Source organism: Sparus aurata, chromosome 6 (assembly GCF_900880675.1).
Source record: "Sparus aurata chromosome 6, fSpaAur1.1, whole genome shotgun sequence".
In the NCBI taxonomy this organism is placed as follows: domain Eukaryota; kingdom Metazoa; phylum Chordata; class Actinopteri; order Spariformes; family Sparidae; genus Sparus; species Sparus aurata.
Window position 1 is genome coordinate 16,395,635 of NC_044192.1, and position 6,161 is coordinate 16,401,795.

Sequence of the window (6,161 nt, forward strand, 5' to 3'; positions counted from 1 at the left end):
CACATATATATTTGAAAACTCATATCAGAACAAACGCACTTGTTTCTTTATGTTATCATTGTTCTTTTCTCTCAGACATAATTTATTGACCTTGGTCTTCATTTTCAGGTTTCGTTCTGTGTCCTGTGTGGAAACAGGAAACAGCGTCTTCTGGTCGCTATATCTTTTTCTTATACAAACTGTTAGATTAGGTCATATTTCTTCTCAGGACCTCAGTGTTTGCTCTAAACTGGAAACAACTGCAGATCCGGGTCTTCGTCACGGCCCTCAAGCTCACTGACCTCACTTAAGCAGGAAAATACCAAACTCATGGATCATTTTATCTGTTAAAGACATAAAAATGTAGCATAATTGTAATCATGTTCATTACTGAGTATGAGTAGGTGGCAAAGAACCAGTGACCTTCCGAGTGTTCAAGGTGCACACAAGCAAAATGGACAGCTGAGGAGAGAAAAACATACGACTTTGTACGTTTTATTTTAAGGGACTTTTATATTGGAAATCATATCTACATATTAAATTCACTAGAATCAAAATACATCCTACCCCATCTCCTATGGGTGTGACGTCAGACAGCCGCTCTTTCATGGAGAAGAATCTTTATTTGATCACATACCATCTCATAATAGGTACAACTTTTAATATAGATCAAAAACGGTGCGTCGGTCAAAGGTACCGACTGGTTGATTTGCCTAGCGTGCATGCTTTGATGGTGGGGGGGAAACAGGATTTGAACATGGGATCTTCTTGCTGTGAGGGAACAAGGGGCTTCGACAGGCTTTCTTATTTTTCAAACAGTCGAGTGAAAAAATAATCTCAACCTTTTCTGGCATTGTGCTATATGCCGCTCTGCTTCCTGAGAAAGTATCCCCATGTCATATTAGAGCCCAAACGCTGATAAAAGACGACACCCATCCCGCCAAACTGTTCTCCCTGCTGCCGTCTGGCAAAAGATACAGAAGTATTCTGCCAAACCATCAGACTACAGAGCAGCTATACTCCTCGGGAGTAAAGCCTTGTAATAGAAATGACTGAATTGACCATTTGTCATCTGATTTCGCAACATTTAAGAATTTAAACACCTAGTGTGGAGGAGTAAAAGAGGTTGGAGACTGCATGCAACCAACTGAAAAGCCCTCATCTGACCCCCTCTGTGGTAGTTGAAAGGCCCTCTGTGGCCCTCCAGTGTTTAGTTTGTCTGTTCTGGGCTACTGTAGTAACCTGACCCGCTCCCTCTGTGGATATAAAAAGCTCATTCTATCAAAAACAAAGCAATTCTTATTTTGAGGTTATTATAAACTGATCAAAAGATAATTATGAGTATTATATTCTATATAGCTGCCCCTAGCTGGACCTTTGAATATTTCAAAATGGGTGTAAGAGGCAAAAAGAGTGTCAGTTGCTTTGGGGAAAAGATGACGTGTCATCAGTCTCTTTTGTCTCTTCTGCTTTCTGTCGGGATCTTTTTCCTCCCGTTAGAAGGACAGTCATAAAAAGATCTGATCAGGAATCAGAGGAATATGTGCGAGCTGTGAAAAGGAGAAAGGAAGAAGGAGAGAGGCAGGCCGTGAGAACGAAGCAGCTGGAAGGAGAAGTTTGGCCCCTAAAAATAAGCCTTTCACTGGCAGAAGACGGTGGTGGGGGTTTCTGGCTCTGACCCGGATGGTCCTCTTGGATGGTTGATGATGATGGTAATTAAATGTGTTCTTTATGTCGAGTCAGCATATCCTCACTTTGTTACGGCCGGTCTCTGCTGACCGAGTCCTGCCAAGATTCCTGAGCTAATCTGCCAAATAATTTTCAGAAAGTATATTTCTGCCGTCGTCCACGCTCGCAGGGCCAAATCCAAAGATAGCGGCCGTGATTTACACGGGGAAGTTTTGTTTTTGTTTGATTTCCTTCAGTAACAGCAGCCTCGCTTTGTGTCCTCCTTTGTCTTTAGCATCGGAGAGGAATTCTACTCCCACTGGTGTGTGTGATACCTGATATGTGTGTATGTTGCTGCTCGCACAAGCTTTGTCTCTGAAGCGATACACCTGCCACTGTGAGACCAACACAACTCTGGAGAATTGATTCTGTTAAGTCTGCTGTTTATATAGAAAACAACGCTGGAATTTAGACGAAGGCACTTAATGTTCTCGTGAGCCTTTTTAGACCTTTAGAAGAAGTAACTATGTAAATAATTCACTTTTAAAGAGAGTGCACTGTTTGTTCTTAATGTAAAGTAAACTAAAAAGGTCAAAGTGTAATTTATAGCTCTATTTTCTGTTTTCTACTTACTTGCTCAAATCCTACAATAATTATCCGGTTTATAGTATTTAGTAAACTTTTATGAATGTGTGGTAAATGCGACCATGTGAGTATATCTCTATGTGTGTCGTGCAGCAGTTAACCACATTTCATACACCCCTTCTTTAAATACAGAATAAAAAAAAAAACTACCACTTAAAGACTCTAAAGGGACGTTGTTTTATCTAGATGTGACGGTGCCAATCTGATTAACGTGTAATTTAATATTGCCCAACATGAAAAGAGTCAGAACTCTTGATATGAAAGTGGGCGGAAAAGCACAATCCAGTTGCGTGCCATGTAGAAAGTCTCTCGTGATTCAAAGCGTCACTGTGTTCTTCCGCCCACCAACATTTTTTCAGACATTGTGTGACATCAGTTTAGATTGGCAGGGCTTACAACACGCCACACCACCTTTGTCAGGTGGATTTTTTCTAAGTGATTCACTCATTTGCCTGTCCTTTAATATCATTAACGGCGTCTTGAGCGGGAGGTTAGTGATGAAATGTGACCCAGTTCTGTCGTTCGGTCATGTGATTTAGATGAGGGCATTGCTGGTTGACACAGTCATCAGTGAAAGGACTGATAACACCAGGCTCCTTCCTCTTTGTATTACACAATAAATATTTAAGCACTTTACCTGGAAGATACTTTCTCTTGATATCACCTTAAAAAGAAGCACAAGTTACACAACAGGGAAATAAGGAAGGTTAAGAAGACTATAGATGAAAAACACACTCATTCACGATCAAAAACAAAAATCAAAGTACATTTTTACTTAAATGCCCAACAGCCACTGTTAAATTAGATCAAATCTGTAATGACGTCACAATTAGCTTAGCATAATGTATGGTCTACAGTGCTTTTCCAGTCTACTGACTGTTTAAAGTGCTTTGCAACAGTTTCATTCACCCATTCACACACATTCATACAGTGATGGCATCCGGCAGAATTGAACCAGCGATGACCCGCTCTACTTCCTGGACTACAGATGAAAAACAGTTAGGATCGTTCAGTCAACAACTTAAAAAAAAAAACACACTTACCCTTTTGGCTTTTAACATGTTAGACAGATGAGATAAAACATGTTAATTATCAAGCTTTAGGTGCTGTTAGGCAGATTTCTACCTTTGGAACAAGACAGACTAATATACCTCTGTTTCCAGTCTTTATGCTATGCTAAGCTAACTGTCTGCTTGCTCCGGACCCTTATTTGAAGGACAGATATGAGAGGACTGGGTTTCAATCTTCTCATCTAACTCTCCGCAAGAAAGTTCCCAAAATGTTAAAGCAACATAATGTAGAAATTGGCAATTTGTGCGATTTGGCATCCCACAGAGTGCGACACTGCTGTCGTAAATACAAATCCCAGGACCATCACAATGTTTTAGAAGCTGTTCTTTTAAGGTTGAGAACTTACATAATGTTGCTTTAAATTCCTCCTTTTAAACAGTTTTTGCACACAGACTAGAATGATGTGAATGCGGGCAACGGATGACCTGTTTACCAAAGCTGCCTGCACACTTTTGTCACTATCTCTGTACATCAAGGTGTCACACATTTTTTGCCGTCAAACTAATCTCTAACAGCCTGTTACAGTGCTCAGATTGATGCGGAAGAGTCTGTCACGGTAATCTATTTGAGGAGGCCCCTTCAAACTTCATCTTTATCTTAATCCACTCTCGTCTCGGAGCTAAAGTCTCAGCAAAAAAAATGTGTCTTAAATGTCTTGAGGGTGAAAGTAGCTGATGTGATGCCTAAAAGTTGACAATGACAACGATCTTCTCAAAGCCAAAGATTCAAGGAGAACACAGTCATTCTGGAAGGGACTGGGTTTCATCTGTTTTCCAGTTTTTGTTTGTTTGGTTGGTAGTTCTGGTTACAGTTGTTTGGACTGACCCGGGTCCCTTTAGCCCGGTTTTTACCCAGCAGCACATCCACAGGGAGAATCACAGCATGCCAGGGACGGAAAAAAAAAACAACAAACAAAAAAAACCCCTGGCACCAGAGTCTCAATTTTTCTCCCCATGACCAGCACAGACAATCATGGAGTCTCGGGGGAGGTTGAGGAAATGTCTGGGTATGATTCATCGGGTGAGATTTTGTAAAGATGACTGATGGATGGAACGGTCTCTGATGGAGGTTCATTGGCTCATTATTGTCTGCAGACAGATTAACTCGGGAGATCAGATAATGGTGCACTCTATTTGGGATACAGTAAACAATGACCATACATCCCTCTGGACCAAAGTGATCAGTAATAAATATGTTGTTTGATTGACAGCTCTGGTATACTGTAAAGTTGTGTAATGTCTCCCTCTGCAGGCTGGAAAGCACCGAACCGCACAACAGGGAAGCTTTCCTCCAAATGTACTACACTGTAGTGACCTGGCAACACATTCTGTCTACTGATTTAAGAGAAAAAATACTAACTGATACTAACACAGCAGATCGGCCCTTTGCTGTAATCAGGATCGAGTCAATCACTGGAGGTCAGAGGTCGAAGATGGATCACAGGAGTGAGCATCTGAGCATCACATCTAGCTAATTATTACAGATTGTCCACAAACATACATTGACTCGGAGGAGTTGCAGCACCTCGGTGGCTGTTGTATTGTTTCAGCTGGTCGAGCCGAAGAGGGAGAGGAACAATACAGGCCAATAACAATAATGTAGCTGTCAGGACTGTGAGGGAGGCAAGGTCGGTGAGGCGATACAGTAAACAGGCCAGCCCAATTCCTTCCCATGGCCTCCTGGCTTAACTGGACGAGGAATGAAAAGTCAAGTTAAAGCTGGACTGTGTCACTCATTCAAATACTCATAGTGAGGAACTGTTGATCAGCTTTGAATGGGTCAAAAAATGGGTCTAAAATACCTGATTTCTTTATCAGATACAGTTTTCTTTCACTTTTTAGTGTAAAGGTTGATTTAAAAACACCAACAATATCAAAAAAATCACAAAACCAAACATACCATGTAAAAAAAAATATTCAAAAACAGAAAAAAGATCTGTATAAATGTAGTTCCTGGAAGATTGAGTGACTCAAGTTCATCATGTTCATTTTGTGTCAAGGTGTTGCAGAAGAGAAACCCAACATTATTTCTGAGTCATTAAAACATTTTGGTGTTGTTCATTCTGTTTTCTACATTTGAATAGAATTGTGTAACAATATTTGAAAACCTGATAGAAGATGCTGGCACTCTTTCAAGGTGCAATAACCTGTCGAAGTCGTACTGCGAACAAATATAACTGCCGCTAAATGGAGCTGTGGTTAGCTAGTTAGCTCAGTTAGCCGTGCAGCTGGAGGGCTGGGAGAGTACAGAGCAGTGTGAGAGAGAGAGAGTTGATGTCATTTAAACCACTAGCACAGTAGCTTTTCACCACAAGGACAAAGTTTTCAGGCTAAAGGGTATAAAGCAGGGAAAGCTGATGGACGGGGATCGGAACCATAGCAAGACGAATGGTAGACAGAACCTCGCGGTGAATATGGCCGGACCAGGACCCAACACAACAACCTGGAGCTAGAAGAAGGACGGGCTTCACCCGACACCCAGCTCCAAAGACCTAAGCTTTGCTATCAGACTATCGCCTCTGGACAGAACTGGCCTGGGTTAGCTGGTTAGCATGCTAACTTCAGTGGACATCTCCTGCGTCACAGTTAATAGACGTCTTTTACATAACACTGTCATTACGTCACAGTCTGGTGATTTCTGCAGATCTGTTTTTGAATGTTTGGGTTTTTTTTTACTCAAATTCTAACATACCTTTAACCTTTAAGAGTTAGAGTTTGAATACCATGTGTTGTTTGTACATAAAATGAAAGAGTTAGCTTCATGAATAAAAAAAAAGATAAATCTCTTTATATTAAAGA